Genomic DNA, 20874 nt, shown 5'->3' with positions numbered 1-20874 from the left:
TTGGACAAAATAAGTGAGTTTCCAATTACAAAAGAAGAAATAAAAATGGCTGTAAAACACATCTTAGAAGTTTAGTTTCACTAGTGATCGAAGAAATATGTAAAACAAGATACTGTTTTTCACCAAACATGTTGACAAGTGTCTACCACTGGCGGGAGTGTAAGTTGGTCCAACCTAACAAAGAGGATAATTTTACAACTTGAACCTGAATTTTGCACTTAAATTCCTAGAATTCAGTTTGCGAATGTATTTAAGAATAGTGAGAATGCTTTGGGTCTTTGGATGAGATAAAATGTTGTTTATAGTCTGTGCCTGTTTGTTTCTCTAGGAGCTTGTGAAGCCAGCCTGCTCAGCAATGAATCTTATTCCCAGCTGTGTGCACAGGCCTTAGCAAATGGGCCGAGGGGAAAACAGGCTCAGGGAGTGTTTGATTGGTGGGTAAATGAATAGAAAGAAGAACATGAATAAATAGAGGTTTGCACATACTTGCTGTTAGCAACTGTAGAGGCTTCCCAGCCACCATCTTCTGGCTAAAGTCCATTCCCCTGGGAGGTGGGGAGAGAGAAAAATTGGGGCAGAGCCTGTAAAAAAAAATCGGTGGAGTATCAATATTTACCACCCCTAGCTGTGCATGAGGGCTGGGGCACTTCACATTCTTGCCAACACTGAGTGTTACTTGACTTTTTACACTGTAGCCATTCTCTTGTGTGTCCATGATAGTTTTAATCTGCATTTCCCTTATGCACCTTTTTCTATGCTTATTGGCCATTTGGGTAGTGTGTGTGTGTGTGTGTGTGTGTGTGTGTGTGTGTGATGCACCCATTCAAGTTTCTCCTCCTGCACATTTTTCTATTGGGTTGTCTATCTTTTTGTAACTGATGTGTAGGAGTTCTATACACATTTTGTTTACAAGTCCTTTGTTGGATATATTTTTGCAAATAACTTTATCTGCTCTCTCTGCTTTCAATCTCTTAATAGTGTCTTGTAATGAACAATCCTTATTTTTAAAGTATTAAAATATTTACTACTTATATATTTTTAAATCTCCAATTAATTAAATTTTTCTTTTATGGTTAGTAATTTTTTATGTATTATTTTCAAGAAATTTTGATACCTTAGTATATATATATATATATACACACACACACACACACACACACACAGGGTGGGGCAAAGTAGGTTCACAGTTGTTTGTATGGAATATAATGCAACAATTAAAAAAAATACAAAAGTCAACTCTGTATTTCAGACTCACAACTGTAAACCTACTTTTGCCGCCACATTTTTTTTAGTGAGTTAAGCTATTGTAATAATCATAACTTGCATGGTATGTCTTTTCTATACAAACAATTATAACCTACTTTTACACACCTCTGTAATATATATATATATGTGTGTGTGTGTGATTATTATTATTATTTTTTACAAAGCCACATTATTTTACTTTTAGCATATAGATCTATAATCCATCTGGAATTGATTTTAATGTGTAGTCAATTTTTTAAATGTGTTTATCCAATTGATCTGGCACCATTTATTGGAAACATCATTGCCCTTCTGCATTGCAATTGTCACCTAAATCAAGAAATGAAGTAACCCTATTTATAAATCTGTTTCTGAATTATCTCTTTCGATCTGTGCTCTATTCGTGCCCACACCGCACTGCCTTAATTACTATAGTTTTACTATACGTAGTAGTGTAAGACCTCCAGCTTTGTTCAAGATTGTCTTGAATATTTTTTGGCTCTTTATATTTTAGAATCAGCTTGTCATTTTCTACAACCATCTTAAAAACTGTTTGGCAGTATTGTATTTACTAAACCTGAACAATTATACTCCTATGTGCATACTTAATAGAAAGAAATACCCCAGAGTGTACAAAGCAACTCTATTTATAAGATTCCTTAGTTAGAAACAGCCCACATGTCCATCAACGAATGGACCAATAAATAATTGCACAGTCAGAATGGAACGCTGTGCCACAAATGAGAATAAATTCACCAGTGCTACACAATGCCACGTAGTTAAATCCCACAGACATGCTGTTTAATACAATGAGCAAAACCAAGGAAGTTCAAAAACCAGGCAAAGCTTGCATACAGTGTTAGAAATCAGGGCCAGTCTGCCATCTGAGGAGACGGAACATGGTGTAGGCCTTTGGAGGTGCTGGGTATATTCTCTTTCACTCTATGAACATTCAAACCCTCAGATTGTGCCCCTGTCCATATGCATATTATACTGCAATTAAAATCATACTTAGAATTAATGTAATGCAATTATGTATACGGAAGGCTTACCTGGGGTGGGGGCTGGTAAGGGACAGAGGAACAAATATCTAAAATTTTGCAAAGCATTGTGGGAGCAAAATGACCTGCTCAATTAGGCTTGCCTCGGGCTGGGGAAATTGTGTCAGTTGTTGAGTGCAGGGTAGGATTTCAACTATTCCTGTTTTTGAGGCTAGGAAATAAAAACATATGAAACTAATGTGGCAAGTTGTATTTTTAATCTGAAACAAGGTTAAAGTTTAATTTAAGGCCTGACTAATTTTTTTCTTTGGCACTCTGAGGGTAGTAGGTATGTTGTAATCTGGATGGTGAATATAAACACTCTAAGATCTCTAATATGAGGAGACTTGATGCATGAATTCCTTTATCCTCTATTCCTGACTGCACTGAGCAAGTTACTAACCAGTGTCATTGGGTAGCTGTGGCTTCACCAGTGAAGGCAGAGGTAGTTATATTTGTTAAATGAACAAACAAATAAACAAACGACCCCTAAATTTCTCTGGATAGTCAGGAGTTGCCCACGTAGCCCAAGGAGGAGCTGTACTCATAGGTAAGGTCCAGGGGAAACGTTGGACACTCTGAAGCAACCAGGGAAAGGGAGATGGAATTTTCTGTCTAATCGTTGGCAATTTGGGGAAATCCCAAAGGACCAAATGTTCTGGAAGAAATTTTGTGTGGTAAGAATGTCCCCAAATTAGACCTCTCAGTTTAATTCAGGCCTTCTGGAACCCGCTGGCTCTGCGAAGGGTAGTTTGATTGCTTCCTCGGAAATGTAAACCAACTCGATTTACCAAGTGTGGGGGCAAGCCAGGCAGGGGAGGACTTGGTCACTCACACAACGTGGACTGGCTCTGTGCAGATGGAATGAGCTGTTATTTCACAGCTACTTTGTTGTAAGGCATTGCAGCCCATGGAAAAAGCGTGTCATGGAAGGGGCTCTGGAGGTGAACAGATAAAGGTGCCAACCCTTCCTTGGCCATTTACAGGTTCTATGACCTCGGAAAGTCACATCACAGCTTCTCGGTGCCTCGGTTTCCTTTCTGACATAGGGGATAATGACATATACCTTGACTCTCATGCACACTGTGAGAATGAACTCAAGCGCAGAGTCTGGCACATGGCAAGCCTTCGCCCAGTAACCATAATATTATTATTTCCTCAGTGCTTTCTGGCTGATGTCAGGCTGGACAATGAATGCAGTGCTAGCACCTCCTTTTCCAGGTTGCTGTGTCCATGGTTGGAGGTCATACCCTGATTGCATTTATACAAAGTTCAAAAAGAAAAAAACAAAAACAAAAACAAAAGTACAGCTTAATGCACAGTGTCTGTCAGGAAAGTCATGTCATCTGGGAGGAGGGGTCATGGTGCAGGTGGCAGGCACACCTTTCACTTAGGAGTCACAGAGAGCTGGAAGGAGAGTTGCTTAAGGAAACTGTTAGAGGACACAGGACTGAAGCCAGATGCTTGGACCCCAAACTTCTGGTTATTTCCACAAACCTCTGGGTGGGGGTGCACCCCAGGTGTGTAAACAGCATAACTCCTGACAGATGGGCTGGAAGGGACATTTTCTTTCTTTCTTTTTCTTCCTTTGTTTCTTTCTTTTATTCGTTTTTTTCCTCCCTTCCTCCCTTTGTTCTTCCCTCCCTTCTTCCCTCCTTCCTTCTCTCTCTTTTTTCTTTCTAAAAGGGTCCACAAAGGATCTTTGCTACAACCTTTCAGGTGCTGCCCCACTGCTAAAAATAGACACCAGAATATCTTCCCGGAGCTCAGAGTGCCACCCGCACCCGCCACACGTGAGCAGACGCCTCACCTCCTTCCTCCCAGGCAGTGTCTGGAGCTGCCCAAGCTGTGCTCAGAACTAGCTGTTCTTCTCGAGGAACTCCGTGGTTCCAGATCTTGTCCTGCTCTCTGCAAACAGCCAGAAACAATGAATCAACCTGCCCGTAGGCCCGCCACTGTTTGCAGAGCTGGGGTTGTTATGTTGTGGATTTCTCTACAGGCTGCATGTTTACCTCCACGGAAACCGAATGCCAGGCCTTCCTCCTGGATGAAGCTCCCGAATCCCTCCTCTGTGCTCCCGGGGAATTGAGTGTCATGCCAGGTCTCGTTCCTTTTTCTGCTTTGTTAGTCATTTCCATTCTAGTCATATCTACTTTGTGAGATATATGCTCTGAGTCTTGCTCATCTGCTACAAGACTTGGCCCAGTAAATCTGATTTGAATCAAAATATGCTGTGTTATTTTCCTGGGATTTCTTTTCCTTGAGTTATTGTTTTTTTTAAATTCAGATAAAGATATGGACTTTTAGCCTTATATTCATGGTTGCACCAGAGCCCAGACATCAGATCTAAGTGGCCGTGTCTAACCAGCAGGTTTCTACCGAAAGATGCACAAGGCTGATAATTGCTGAAGCCAAATGTACAGGTTTCTGTGATGACAGGAGCCTTCATGCCAATTGCTGCCTACACCTTCGCCTTGGCTGCCATCTGCTCTCTGGCTAAAATGCCTGAACTTCTGCCCAGGTATGCATGCCTGTCTGTCAGTGGGGAGGTGGGGCGCTGCCGCTCTGCCCCTTACTCATCCCCCCGTCATTAGCAACTGGCATGCATTCATTGTTCCTTTATGCCATACTTAGGCAGGGCCTTGTCAGAGTTCCACTGCTGGAGCGGTGGCTGAGCGAGGCAGAAACGGTCCTTGATCTGATGATGTCTGTATTCTGGAGAAAGGCATCTAATAAACACATTAACAATAAACACGTAAACATGAGATAATGTTAGCTAGCGCATAAGTGTTATGAAGGAAAGAAAAGAAAAAAGGATAATGAGATAGGAGGATTGGGGCTGGTCTCTGGAAAGAGATAACCTTGATAAGAGTTCTGAATTACATGCTCAGTGTCAGGCCCAGGTGAAGGGGAGGGGGGAGCAGAGGGAGAGAATGACGGCTATTGGGTGAGGTCAGAGGAGTACCTTCTATCTTCAAGGAGGTGCTGTTAAGCCCCAGGAAGGAGTGGGGTTTTATTTTAAATGCAATGAGAACATATCTCTTTAACACCATTCTTACCTTCTGGGGCTTACTACCCTTCACGATATTTACACTAAATATATATATATTTATTATATATAATTATATATTATCATATATATTATATAGATAATATACATATATGTACACAGACACATACACAAAACTGCATCCTTGGGTGCAAACAACATTAAGAAAAGAGATAGCCTGACCTGTGGTGCTGCAGTGAATCAAGCATCGACCTGGAAGGCTGAGATCGCAGGTTCAAAACCCTGGGCTTGCCTGGTCAAGGCACATACGGGAGTTGATGCTTCCTGCTACTCCCTCTTCTCTCTCTCTCTCCCTCTCTCTCTCTCTCTCTTCTCTAAAATAAATAAATAAATAAAATAATGAAAAATAAGACAAGAGATAAAGCAAAAGCAATCACTGCCCCATCTCCACCATAATTAGCAGGACATTTCTCAGTTTCCATATGATGGTCCAGTTCTTGCCAATATGCACACTTTTTATATATTTCCTTTTTTTTAATCATTTAAACAGTATTCAAATGTAGTAAACACAATTTAAAAACGATGATAAAATGTTCAGCTTTCATCAGCTTCAAGGTTTACATTGATCCCAGATTTTGCATATAACTGAACTTTCAGATCTGTTAACATCTGCTGAATTGATTCCGCCCTGGATCCTAAGGCGTCGATGTCTTCCTGCAAATTTTTCTTTGCTTCTTCTAACATTTCTTGCGTTTCTTCTTGAGAGTGGCTGATGTAGACATCACCAGTTTGATTAGGGATCAGGAAGCTGTGATCATCAGCAAGCATGATGTCCATGTAAGTAAGCATCCTCTAAATTTTGAAGTTGTTTCTTTTTTATGTCTGTTTCTTCTTTCAGCTCTGTGATGCTACTTGTGTTCAGTGCACATTTGTTTATCTTTTGTTGATCTTCAAAAGTAACATTGACATCCTCTGCAGCCACCTTCTTCGTGGTGGCCGCCATCTTGGGACTCTCTTCATATATTCCATGACGTGAAAATGACCCCATGGTATGGAACAAAATATAAATAGTTTACAGTTAATACATTTCACTCCCTCTGTCTACCTTTCTCCAAGCCCACCTACTTACTGAAACTAACATTGTTGACCAATGCAGCCAGGCATTGTGTGAATTGTTTTAAGTGCGTTATCTAGAATAATCAACATAACAAACCTATGAGGTAAGTGCTATTATTATTCTCATTTTACAGAAGAAAAACTGGAGGCTGAGAAAGATTAAATAAATTGCCTAAGATTATATAGATTGTCACCATTAGCTACACAGTTAGGATTCAAATCTAAAATCCCAAAGCTACTGTGCTCTTGACCCTAATGTAGATGCCCCCTCTACCCCATTCCTATGGATCATCAATTATAAAAAAAACTTTACCAAACCAGATTCTTTTAAAAAGAACTTCTGCTTCTGCCTAATTGGGCTGAGAAAGAAACCGTCATTGGGTTTCCATCATATTTATCTCACACAGTTACTGTAAATAATGCTGATCATTAACATGCATACAGCTTGGTAAATAGTTAAATGTTTATCAACGTCTTTCAAATAGATGACCTCACTTGATACTCACACAGTAACTATGTGACGAGGGCTGTCTCAGCATGCCCAACTGACAGTTGAGGAAGAGGACAGGGAACCTCAATGACTGGCCCAAGGTCATCTAGACTGCAGGAGTCTCCTGTTGCCAGACCAGGAAGATGAAAATGGGGGTGGGGGGGTTGGTGGCCCGTGTTATGGGGGCATACTAAAATTCTCTTTTCTTTGCAGGTGGACCTTGATGTGCAGGATGTTCCCACGGGAGGGAGGTGGGGTTCTCAATTTACTCCGGCATAAAGGGTTATGTGTTGGCTATTGAGTTGCCTCAACACTTGAACCAGACTCTGGACTTTTGGAAGATATTTGCCATTTCGTGTATCACCATCTCCCCAGGAATCCTGTGGAGTAACGCAGGCAGTTTCTGTCCAAAGATCCATCTGGGTCAAGGCACAGTGTCGATTCACTGTTCCAGTTTTTCTCTTTAGCATGAAACATCAATACTACTGTCAGAAACAACTCTGCTGCCCGTTCGAATAATAGTTTACAGCTCATGAGGGCTTCCACACCTATTATTGCAACAATTCCCAGGGAGGCAGACAGGCTTGCTGTTATCTGTGCCCGTTGTATAGAGGAGAAAACAGTCCCAAGGCGTACACAGAGCTAGCAAGTGTACTGTCAGGACTAGAGTCCGGTTTGGCCAAGATGAAACTGAGTTGTCTTTTTATTATTATTACTATTATTAAAGATTTTATTTATTGATTTTACAGAAAAGAGGCGGGTGAGGACGAGAAGTATCAACTCATAGCAGCTTCACTTTAGTTGTTGATTGATTGAGTGATTGTCGTACGTGCCTTGATTGGGCAAGCCCAGGGTTTCAGACTGGCAACCTCAGTGTTCCAGGTTGAGGATCTATCCACTGCGCCACCACAGGCCAGGCTCAATCTGAGGTCTGCCCAGACTTTTTCCCACTACGTGATACCTTTCTTTTTGTATATTCTAAAAAGTAGATATGAAAAATTCAGCAGCCCTGAAATGGTTTATTTACTACCGTCCCCCACCTCCCTCCCAGGATAATGCACCTTATAGATCTGTTCTCCAGGCAGCCTCTGAGCATCTGGCAAATGGTAGGCTCTCTCCCCATGGCAGCTGGAAACCAGAGAGTGAAACATTTACCAAGTTATTGACATAATGGCTCCCCATGTTTGTGTAGGTCTCAGGCAGTTATAGATTGCTTTCTAACACTCTGTTTTAAAATGAAAATAAATGTGACAATAAGCCTAAACTGGCCCTAATAGAATGTCAAGAATAATCAGTACTGGAGTATGCTAAGGTTATAGACCAGGGAAGGAACCCAGTGGGAGGTCCATTCGGTCTGTTTGAACACGTGAGGGGGCTGAGGGCTTGCAGGACGGGAGAGAGTTCAGGGGTCCTTGAACTGGAGGCGGTGTGTGTGTGTGTGTGTGTGTGTGTGTGTGTGTGTGATGTGAGCAGGGCTGAGGAAGGAACGGGTTCGAGAGTTAGCAGCTGGGAAGATTTCTAACTCAGGTGGATGACCTCGTGCCAGTCACAGGATCCCTGTTGGTGACATCTAGAGCAATAGCATGTCAATGTCTTAGCTGCCTGTAAATGACATTGCCTTCTAAGGGGTGAACTATCAGCTATCAGAGCAGTGATGGGATCAGAGATATGCAAATCAAAAGGAGATAGTGTGGCTGGCCAGAGCAAGGGAATCCAAAATTTTAACATATCTAAAGAAGGATTATGTCAATTTAAAGGCAACCAGGTCATTCCTGGAATCCTGGAAAATGGGAACTGCAGAGGCTGACGGGTTTTGGTGCCAAACTTAGAGCCTTTCTCTATTACAGTAAGTGGAGAAGGACACTCCAGGAGATATGAGCTCACATCTGCTGTCCTTTCAGCCCACTGTATCTGGGACCCTCCAAGATTTTACTGGCAAGTCTGTCTATATCAATCAAGAACATCAGCTGGTCATGCTCAGGGCATTGCTGAGGCCAGGAACCTCTGGGGGCATATGGGGGTTGGGGATGAAGACTTCGACATGATGATGAAGTGAGCAATGGCTGTGAGCAGGGAAGGGGATGGGTATTGGGATTTGGCCAACAAAAGATCCTGGTGACCTTGGCAAGAACTGTTTCAGTAGCAGAATGGGCCTGATGCCAGCTTGTGGGCTATGCGGGACCGGAGAGGAAGAGCGTTGAGCCAAACACAGTGAGAGCTAAGGGAATAGCTGGAGGGGGTTGCAATGAAGGGTTTCTGCATTTCTGTATTTATTGTGCAGTGAGAGAGACACGAGCACCTTTGAATGTGGATGGAAAGAGCTAGTGGAAAGGAACAGATCAAAGAGACCGCAGAGAGAGAAGCCCACGGACAATGTGGACCCCTGAGGAGAAGGTTGGGGAGGTGGCCGGCTCAGGTGGAAGATGAGAGGCAGTACCGGACGTCTCTGCAGAGGCTAAGTGAGCCAGGTTATCTGCTTTCACCGATACAACCGTGAGTAACAGTCACCAAATCCCGTCTCCAGTGTAAAAATGAAAGTGATATTAAAACCAGCTGTTATGAAATTGAGACACATCTTTCTTTCTCCATGTATCAGGCCAGCCCTGTGTCTCTACCTTCGTCCCTGGAGGCGACAATTCACTGAGGGTCCAGGGTCTCTCCTCAGCTCACAAGCCGAGACTTCACATCTACACACACACTGGGGGAGGAAAAGGAAGCATGGTGAGGATGTGATGCCCCAGTGCCAGACAGTGGGGAGCCCAGAAAGATCACATTTCCAAGAACTCCACTCCTGGAAGGGGGAGCCACTGGGTGCATCTCTAAGCAAACCCATCAGGTATAATTGAGTTACTCTGGGCCAACGCTTCTTGTTATAGGAGGAATCTTGCTTTGCTTAATGATTGTCAGCAGGGCTCCTCTAGATACCAAAGTTGCTAGTGCATTAAATTAGGGTTTTAATGCCAACAAAAACAATTCCAGGAACATGCGGGCCACATGGATAAGCCACTTCTCTTGGGTGGTAGCTTGAAATTTGAAAGAGAATCCTATGCCTGGAGGTGTGTGGGGAGGAGTTTTTTTGAACTTGGATCTCCCTTCTGCAGCAGGTAGAGCTGTGCTCTTTCTTCCCCAAGACTTGTTTTGAGTGGAAGAAGAGCAGATGCCCAGATGATGAAAAGAGATGAACACAGTCCAGGAATGGAGCCTATTGGTAGCAGCCAATTAGACGCAGCAGCTGGAGGGCTTGGCTGTTCCAGTAAGAATAAGCTGTACGTGTTATCTGGACGGGACTTGTGAGATGCCTGGCAACGTGTGAAAAAGCACACATCCATAGTAGATTTGTAAATGCCCCTCATGGGCCAGCAGTGCGGTGGTGAGGGAAGGACCAGAAGGCCAGGACCCCAGTCCTACCACTTCTCCCAGTGTGACTTTGGGCCATCGTCGCTCTCTGGGCCTTCGTTTCCTCTTCTGAGAATGGTCATGATAATACTTAGCTTTTAGGGCTGCTCTGAGTGAGGATCATGGGAGGTAATATATTAATAATTTCAAGTCCTATGCAAACTAAGAAACCCATTGCAAACATTAATTCTCACAAGTAGAGGCTTCTGATAGGTATAATCTTGTAAGAATTAAGGTGCAAACCACATTCATTTATCCTGCCAACTTCTGAGGTTGCCCACCTTGTGTGAGGCCCCTTGCTAGGCGTGAGGGCCACAGAAACAAGAGGATGTAAATCTCAGACCTGGAAACGCCCAGCTTGGGGGAGGTGGGGAGGAGTGATTTCAGCTGAATCCTGCTAAATGCTGTGAGGGCAAAGGGAAGACAGACGGTGGTGATGGTGCTCTTTGGTTTTGGGGAGGAAGCCCAGGTGAATGGTGCTGATTTTTGAGAGGGCGAGCTAACTGCAGGCAGAGGAAACAGCCCAGGGACATAGCACAGCAGGCTGTCTGGAGAATTTGGAAGGGAACCGAGAGGGCCAGGGCCGTCCTGAGGTGTGATGGGGAGTTCTGAGCCTTCGGTGCCCTTACCTCTCTTCATGGCTTTCCTGGGACGGAGACCGAGAAGGAGCAGCCGGATGGCTTGGCTGGTGGGGGAACGACATCCTGAGCACAGAGGCTGCGGGCTCGATCCCTGGTCAGGGCACATACAAGAACAGATCAATGTCCTCTCTCTCTCTCTCTCTTTCTTTCTCTAGAAATTCAATTAAAAAAAAAAAAGAGTAGGGCCACGAGGAATTTGAGGTGTTTTTGAAAGAGACCCAGGAGCCTGGGAAGGATAGAAGTGGGTCTTTATGTCTGATCTCCAACTCAGTTGCTTAAGGTCGGAAATATGAACGACTTGGTGGTGGTGGTGGTGGTGGTGGTGGTGGTGGCGTGAGCTTGGCTGTACTTGCTGTGAAAACTGTTTTGGTCGACCGAAAATGTTTAGCTAAAAGGTTAGTATTGTAGACAAAAACAAAACAAGAGAAACCTAGGCCTGTAACCCGAATCCAAACAGCTGCTCTTTAGGGGCGGGCCTTTCCTTCTTCTACTCTCTGATGCTCAGTGCTCAGGCCTCGGCAGCAGGCGTAGAAGGCCCAATGCTTTTGATTCACGTCTGTTATGAAATATTCCTGAGCTCTGTCAACCTAAACCCTCTACTTGTATCCAAAATATGACGCGTTTGGAATATGCATAAATACTTCTCACGGTTAAAACACCATCTCATTAGTTCCGATGGCGTCCGGTGGAGGGCGTGAGAGGGACATGGTTGTGTAATGAGAGGAACGGCGCATGCGCTCTGGAAGAAGGCGCCACCCAGGCGCCATCATCGGTTGTATCATTTGAACCCCTCGAAGGTAGAAATACTAGAACCTACCTCCTAGGCTTTTAGAGTTCAATCATACAACAGATGTGAAAAATCATTTGTTATGTTTGAAGGGAGCAGGACTTGATGATTGAAGTAGGAGTTCAGTGCTTTGTGCAACATGTATATTCACATATACATATATATTTTAAATGATTATAAGTCATATACACATATATTCTCCCTTCTATATTATTCCCCCTCCTTCTATTTTTGCAGTCCAAGATGGAGAAAGCTGTTGAAGGAATCAGCAAGGTGAAAAATAAAAGTCCTATTTAAATCTCCTTTCACAAGTCTCAGGTCCTGAATCCATGATCGAGTTACAGAGGCAGTATCAAATATTCAAAAATACTTGAAGAAGTACGACAGGGTGATGAAGAGCATGAACTGTAATATTAGCAGACCAGAGTCCAAATGCCCATACTTCCTGCCTGTGCTTATCTGTTCTGAGTTCCAGCTTCTTAATCAGTGAAATGGGTGTAATAATACAGGTTCGTGGGTTACTCATATGCTGTTCTGCACAGTGCTGGTAAGCCTGCAATACACAAATACACAGATGCTACTAATCATCATTATCATCATCTTTTTTTTTTTTTTTAACATTTTATTTATGGATTTGAGGGGGGATGCAGAGAAGCCTCAATTCATAGTTTCTTCACTTTATGTGTTCATTGGTTGCTTCTTTATGTGCCTTGACTGGGCAAGTTTGGAGTTTCAAACTGGTGACCTCAGCATTCCAGGTCCACACTCTATCCACTGTGCCACCACAGGTCAGGCATCATCATCCTCTTACAAGCTTTTTATTGTTTCAAACTTTCTGTTAACTGAGGCTTCTTGGATGATCTTGAAGGCTGGTGTTTGTTCATGCCTTCGTTTATTCATCAAATATTTATGGAGTTCCTACTCTCTGTCAGCCACTGTGCTAAGCTCTGCAGAGTTTTGAATGAGAGAGTGCTTGTAGAAGATCCTACTTCGAATGTGAGTAAAGCACTTACTCTGCTCTCATTGCCCTTTGTCACGTTTCAGGTGCTATGAACTGGCAATTAATTTTGAGTTCTCTATTCAACTGAAAAGGCAAATGTGATTACATTTATGAAAAGGGTTGGGTACTGGTGTCTTCTTTTATCTCTCACTAAATTATTATGCTCTGCTTCTTGTTCCAAAAGAGATTTGAGGCAGCCTAAATAAAACCACCAAAACAAGGAAGACAGCTCCAAAGCCATAACATGTGATGGGGTATTAATTGATCCAGACACATAGCATAAGACTGTCTACTGCAATAATGCACAAAACTTAGAACTGAGATTCCTAGCAGTCAAGGGGAAGTGGAAAAGGATGAGTTAAAGGTCCTATGGGACAATAAATAAAAGCGAACCAGCTCATCAATTGTCACTTTCTTTTTCCATCAGTGGTATTCAGATGAGGAATTGAAGTGTCACAGTCTAGTTAAGAGGCTTTCTGGTGCTGTGTGTGATGTAGAACCTGCTTGAAGAGACTCCAGGGAAATCAAGTGTTTGCATTTTCTCAGATTGTTTCCTTTCAAGTATCAATTGTTTCAACCAGGTTTTTTGCAAGGGTGTGCAAACGGAGATTTATAGATCCAATTATAGATTAGATATCTTAATGTTGTTAAAATAGGCAAAAGCATGGTAAAATAAAAATACCAAAAAACAAAAGATAGACCACCAATATGTTGATTGAAAAAATTTTATCTTCCCAACTATATGACTTTAATGGTGTTTGATAGCAACCAGAAAATTTAAAAACTTTATTTATTTCTCTTTAAATTTTTGAATTCATTTATTGATTTTACAGAAAGAGGAAGAGAGACAGAGAAAGAGCGAGAAAGACAGAAACAATGATTTGTTGTTCTATTTATTTATGCATTTATGCATTCATTGGTTAATTCTTGTATGGGATTAAGCCCACAACTTTGGCATATCAAGATGATGCTCTAACCAACTGAGCTACCCGGCCAGGGCAAGACTTCTTTTTTTTTAGCAAGAGAGAGAGAGAGAGAGAGAGAGAGAGAGAGAGCGAGCCTGACCAGGCCGTGGCACAGTGGATACTGCATCGGACTGGGACCCAGAGGACCCAGGTTCGAAACCCCAAGGTCGCCAGCTTGAGCGCGGGCTCATCTGGTTTGAGCAAAGGTCACCAGTTTGAGCCCAAGGTCGCTGGCTCGAGCAAGGGGTCACTTGGTCTGCTGTAGCCCCCACGGTCAAGGCACATATGAGAAAGCAATCAATGAACAACTAAGGTGCCACAATTAAAAATTGATGCTTCTCATCTCTCTCTGTTCCTGTCTGTCCCTGTCTGTCCCTCTCTCTGTATCTGTCTCTGTCACCAAAAAAAGAGAGAGAGACAAAAACAGACAGAGACAGGAAAGGAGAGATATGAGAAGCAGCAGTTTGTAGTTGCATCACTTAGTTGTTCATTGATTACATCTCATACATGTTTTTTTTCCCTAAAGTCCCTGTCCTTCTGAAACTTTCTTTTTTTATTTTATTTTTATTTTTTGAGAGATAAAGAGAGAGAGAAAAGGGGAGCAGAGGAGCAGGAAGCATTAATTCCCATATGTGCTTTGACCAGGCAAGCCCAGGGTTTCGAACCAGCGACCTCAGTGTTCCAGGTCAATGCTTTATCCACTGTGCCACCACAGGTCAGGCCTCATATATGTTTTGACATGGGGCTCAAGCTGAGCCAGTGACCCCTTGCTCAAGCCAGAGACCTTGGCTTTTTTTTTTTTTTTTTTTTTACAGAGACAGAGAGAGAGTCAGAGAGAGGGACAGACAGACAGGAACAGAGAGAGATGAGAAGTATCAATCATTAGTTTTTCGTTGTGACACCTTAGTTGTTCATTGATTGCTTTCTCATATGTGCCTTGACCGTGGGCCTTCAGCAGACAGAGTAACCCCTTGCTTGAGCCAGTGACCTTGGGCTCAAGCCGGTGAGCCTTGCTCAAACCAGATGAGCCCACGCTCAAGCTGGCGACCTTGGGGTCTCGAACCTGGATCCTCTGCCTCCCAGTCCAATGCTCTATCCACTGCGCCACTGCCTGGTCAGGTGAGAGACCTTGGCCTTTTAGCCAGCAAACTTTGGGCTCAAGCCAGTGACCATGGGATCATGTCGATGATCCCACACTCAAGGCGGTGATCTGCACTCAAGCTGGTGGGCTCAGGGTTTTGAATCTGGGACCTCAGCATCCCAGGCTGATGTTCTATTCACTGCATCACCACTGGTCAGGCCCAGGGTAAGACTTTTGTTTATTTTTATTATGATTATTTTTATGGTTTACTGTGTGTACTGTATCATTATTATAGTGGTTTTGTTCTGATAATCAAGGAAAGCTCTTAAAAATGCCAAATTGAAACTGTAGGCATATGGTCTCCCAGAAGCTGTGAGAACTTATACCTGGAGACCAGAGAACTGAAGAGTTGTGTATGCTATGAAGACTGTGTGACCCGTTCCAGACCAGAGTTTACAGATTGCAATAGGACTTTGATAAACTTGCCACACTTCAAGAATAATTGCTTTAGTTAAGAAGCTTGGACAATATTTTATTTATTTATTTTTTACAGAGACAGAGAGTGAGTCAGAGAGAGGGATAGACAGGGACAGACAGACAGGAACGGAGAGAGATGAGAAGCATTAATTATTAGTTTTTCATTGCGCGTTGCAACACCTTAGTTGTTCATTGACTGCTTTTCCATATGTGCCTTGACCGCGGGCCTTCAGCAGACTGAGTAACCCCTTGCTGGAGCCAGCGACCTTGGGTTCAAGCTGGTGGGATTTTGCTCAAACCAGATGGGCCCGTGCTCAAGCTCGCAACCTTGGGGTCTCGAACCTGGGTCCTCTGCATCCCAGTCCGACGCTCTATCCACTGCGCCACTGCCTGGTCAGGCGCTTGGACAATATTTTAAAAGATTAGGTTAAAAGGTTCCTTAGAACCCTCTACTTGGTCAACATAGGTTCTGAAATAATTCTGTAGTAAAATAATGTTGCCTTTATCTATAAATATTCATTCAGCAAGCATTTGTGGGTCCCGACCATCTGCAATGTGCCGGAGCAGGGAGTGGTTGGAATTATGAGTCAGAGGATGGCTGGGGACCTCAGGAAGTGCAAATAAGAGAAGAGGGGTCAGGACTTAGGCTGGGAATGTGGACATTTACTGCTAGCCAAGGGAGAGCAGAGAAATGGCAGCCCCGCCTACTATGCGATGTTAGGTAAGGACCTAAACTCTCTGTGCTTTGGTTGTTTTTATCTGTAAAGGAGATTATTGCAGTAAATGCCTGAGTGTTAACATGGGAGGCAAAATAAGTTAATATATTATATTTAAAGAGCTTACCAGAGTGCTTGCTCATAGGAAGAGATCAGTGTCTGTTAGTAACTCTTTTTCTCTTGTGGCCCTAAGAACACAGGTAGGAATGAGTTTGAGAATAAATGGAGGACCTGTTTTTTTTTGTTGTTGTTTTTTTTTTTTTTTTTTTGTGACAGAGAAAGACAGAAAGAGGACAGATAGGGACAGACAGACAGGAAGAGAGAGAGATGAGAAGCATCAATTCTTTGTTGTGGCACCTTAGTTGTTCATTGATTGTTTTCTCAAATGTGCCTTGATGGGGGGGGGGGGCTTCAGCAGAGCGAATGAATGACCCCTTGCTCAAGCCAGCGACCTTGGGCTCAAGCTGGTGAGCCTTGCTCAAACCAGATGAGCCCATGCTGAAGCTGGCAGCGTTTTGAACCTGGGTCTGACACTCAATCCACTGTGCCACCGCCTGGTCAGGCTGGAGGACCTGGTTTTGACATTAACCTCTACAGGCTGTGAGACCTGAAGGCAATTGATTTCACTTCCTTGGAGGTTCCCAAGCCTTGGCAAGATGGGGATAGTACCCACAGTCCTATCCTTACCTGGGGTGACGTTGGAATTAACTAGGGTCTGGCCCCAGTCCGTGCCCGAAATCCTTCTGTAATTGTTTTTGCATCTGACCATTGTATCAAGATGTTCACAAACTCTCCAGGTGATTCTGTTGTGCAGCTCAAGGGGTGAGCCTCTGTAGGACATCTTGTGGAGATCAAAATGAAAGTTCATGAAAGGGCTTGGTTGATGAAATCTCACTGTTTTCCTTTCCTAGCTCTGAATTCTCTCTCCCTTTAACTTTGAAAAAAAAAAAAGTAGATCTTGTACTTAAAAAAAAAAAAAATCCCCTTTCAGCACAGTCCATCATACAAAGCAGACTCTTGCTGATGCTTGATCTTTGGCTCCAAAGAAAGCACAGCCGCACCCTAATCCCAATGCGCCAGCAGGGCTTTTCCTGGGCTGAGCGCGCTGGGCCGGTCATCGGGGAGCTCTCTCCAGTTCTCTGGAAGCTCTGGAATGCTTGGATTTGACAAGCCACTGAGTACCTCTCTGTGGGAGGGGTTGGGGAAGACCATGACCAGGGGACTGATGCAAAGCCTGAGTTTCCAAGGAAGCAGAGCAACAGGGACTCAAGAAAACACCCTTTGTAGAGGGAGCATGCTGGGGTTGAGGCAGGCTGGTTTAGGACCTGTTGCCGTGTGTGCAGAAATCACAAGTAAAAGCTTTGACACTATAAGGGCTATTTCTCCCTGGTTTTAACAGCAATTTGTATATCTCTCCCTCTTCTTCCATCTATTTCTTATTTGTCATCACTGGCATCACAGAGACATTGTAGTCAGCTTCCATAAGCCTTCCACATTTTTATATCTTGAGCTAACCTTGAAAGGCTTCTGTCCAGCTAAGGCCTGTTGGTCAGTCAGTCAACATATGTTCATGGTGGGCATCATCCTCAGGGATTCTCCTGGAACAGAAAGTTTGGGTTTACTGAGGGCTTTGTGCTAATGCTTACTTGTTCACAAGCATATCGTACATTTGCTAGTGAGATTCCTGATGTTTTCCTATCAAGCTTCACAGTCCCAATCTTACCAACTAGGTTTCTGCTCTTTCTCACAGTGGCCTTGAGACTGGGTTCCCAAATTCTTTTTAATCAAGTTTATGCAAGTCATTCCATCTACCCAACTATCCATTCAAGAAGCCACTCACTCATTCACCTACTGTCACTCACCCATCCTCAGTTTGTCCATCCATCCATCCATCCATCCATCATCCATCCATCCATCCACCCATCAATCTAGTCACACATTCATCTACACATTCATACAACCATCCATTCACTTACTCTTCAACCACGTTCAAATTCTTAGTCTCCAAAAGGATTGTTTGGGCCTGACCTGTGGTGGCGCAGTGGGATAAAGCGTCGACCTGGAACACTGAGATTGCCGGTTCAAAACCTTGGGCTTGCCTGGTCAAGGCACATATGGGAGTTGATGCTTCCTGCTCCTCCCCCTTCTCTCTCTCTCTCTCTCTCTCTCACTCCTCTCTCTCTAAAAAAAAAATCAATAAATAAAAAATTCTTCAAAAGGATTGTTTGGTATTTCTGCTATTATCGCATGGAGACAGAATGTACTCATCATATATTAGTTATTTTTATCAGTGTTATTATTCAATTGAATCATTAATTCCAAAAAATTGAAGGCTTTCTTGGTGACTGTTATGTGTTAGTTACTACTGAGTATACAGTAACTTGCCTGACTTGAGTCTTGAAGTTGAGTAAGCATTTCCTAGGTGAAGGAAGTGGAGTAAGGAGTGGGGAAGATCGCTTCTCGGCCTTTTGGCTACGATCAAGTGTAGGAGTGGGGAAGAGCCTTTCAGGCATTGGGAACAGCTAAGGCCAATTCTTGGAGGTAAGAGAGAAAGTGCAGCTTGTGTGTGTGGGGGGGAACAATAGATAGCTCCTAATGCCAGGGGAGCAGGAGGGATGGGAGGCACAGAACCCCCAGCAGTGAAGTCTGGGGAGATCAGCAAGGGCCAGTGGTGAGGAGTCTTGCACGTCATGCTATGATGTCTGGAGCTGCTGAACAGATTTCAGCTTTGTAGTTGCATCTGAAATTGACTTCACTGTTTTGTATACACCCAGAAGCAGTTGCCTGTGAGACTTTTCAAGTTCAGTTAAAGGACAATTTCAAAGCCACAATGTGTAGACCTGGCCTGGGAGACAGGTCCCTTGACCTCAGAGCCACTGCTCTTTGTCCACCACCTTACACTGCCAGGCACCCCTTCTCTCTGACTCATTCTCCTTCTCCCCCTATCTAATCATTTTTATCTGTCAGTTTCTAGCTCCAGTCTGAAAACCTAGTCAGAGCTTAATAAATGTTTGTTGAATGAATCACTAATTCCTGTTGAGTGTGTATGTGTCCTCTGCATTTCTTTGTCCATTCCTGGCCTACTTTAAGTTGCATTGATAGAAAGGGACTGGATTAGCAATGAAAAAATCAAGCTGCAGGTCCAGCCCGGCTCACTCACTGACCAGCCACACCTCTCGGTCATGTCTGTCTGCAAGTATTCTTGGGCTTCTGCCGCCACTTTGGTGAGATGGAACTGGTAGCTTTGACTTGCCTGATGCTTGTGAGTTGTGAACGAGTCTATATCTTGGAAAGGACTTTGCTAGCTGTAGAGTAATACACACTCATAGGGGGTAATGTCCCAGCTTCTTCCTTAGTTTAGGCTGTTGTCATATTATATGTACATAATGGAAAATCTCCTTCATTCCTACTATATCAGCCATGGTCTCTGCAGGACACAGATAGTATATTTGCAAGTGTTTAATAAAGCAACTTCTGTAAAGGGCTAAGTGGGGTTTGGGGAAACCAGAAAAACATTAGGGCGGTACTTTAAGATGCACAGCAGTGGGCATCTTGTCTATTCCTGCAAGACTGAGGCACAAGGGGGTGGGGAGGGGATCAACATCACAACTCTCCCTGTCTCCTTCTGTCTCCTGCCGGTGCCTGCCACAGGCTGGACCTACCCAGAAGCCAGGGTCAAGGTTATCACTGCTGTAGCCCATCAAGGTCAGCCTCCTGGGGTGCAGAGCAAAGAGAAGAAGAAGAAATATGCAGAGAGGTTCTGGGACTCACATGGGAGGTGCTCCACATGTCTACCCTACCCACCTTTGTTGTCTGTCTCCCCCAAAGCTGTTCCCATGGCTCTAACTGCCCTATCCATTCACCCTGTATCTGGCTCACTCCTATTTGTCACCCAGCCTTTTATTCAGGCCTCCTCTTCCCCAGTATGCCTTCCTGGGGGCTCCTTTCTATCATGAAATGCATCATATGCTTGGGATCGTCTCTGTCTCCTTTCTCTCCCTTACCACTCCCCAACCCCAGCACAGGACCGTTATGGAGCAAACCCAGGAAGTGTTGGTTGTCCTGAGCGGAGCTTTGTGGACTGGAAGCACCATGCTCAATGGGTTTCTCCTCTCCTACAAAACCTTCCATGGCTCCCCATTTTCCACAATTCAGAGACAGCCCAAACCACTATCTGAACAGCTCTGCCACCTGTTCTCATACTCACCTATCTGCACCCCTGCGGGCCAGCCTGCTGAGTTTGGGGATTCCTGACTTCTGTTGCCATGCCTTGGACGGTTTTGTGATTTATTCCAGTTGAGTTTGATTTTGGAAGTTGCCATTTCTTGATGTACACATGATGTAGTATTGCTTGGGTAACTCTGGCCACCTCTACAAAGTTATGAGAGAATCACAATGTATTACACTGCAGTATTTATAAATGCATTCTCTTCTCCCCTCATCCAAACACACTGACCTCTTCTATCTCTGGGCTGAAAGGTATCTGGGGCCCCGGGAAGAGCAGGAAAGGTTTTTAGATTTATTGGTTTCTTCTTTCATTAGCTGTGACCTTGAATGAGAAACTTTCTCACCCTTTCAAGAAGATAGTCAATCCTGGAGACCCCAGGAGGTGGTGGTATATGTGAGCACTGCAAACAAGGAGCCGTAAGGCAATGTCAGCAGGTAAACTCTTGTGCCCCACCCAAGGCAGCCTACTTTGCTTTGCCATTAGCTTTCTTGAAGGTAGTAGTTACGTGTGCATGTGTATAAATGCTGTATCTATAAATCACAGCTATTCTCATATCAAATGGTAGTTGATGCAAATTTCTCAAATATTATTATGTTCAGCATTGCTTGGAAATTAGACTTATCATTAGATCTTATTTTTTGCTGCATTAATATAGAAGGCTATAATATTATATCACAAATTT

The 20874-nt window shown here is 43.7% G+C and overlaps 1 pseudogene; it reads right to left on the bottom strand.

Annotated features, from left to right (window-relative positions):
• Nucleotides 1-5889: 5889 nt before the first annotated feature.
• LOC136392942 (prefoldin subunit 4 pseudogene) lies at nucleotides 5890-6298 on the bottom strand (annotated as a pseudogene).
• Between the last annotated feature and the right edge of the window lie 14576 nt (nucleotides 6299-20874).

Source organism: Saccopteryx leptura, chromosome 2 (genome assembly GCF_036850995.1).
Source record: "Saccopteryx leptura isolate mSacLep1 chromosome 2, mSacLep1_pri_phased_curated, whole genome shotgun sequence".
Taxonomy (NCBI): domain Eukaryota; kingdom Metazoa; phylum Chordata; class Mammalia; order Chiroptera; family Emballonuridae; genus Saccopteryx; species Saccopteryx leptura.
This window is presented reverse-complemented; position numbering and strand designations above follow the sequence as displayed.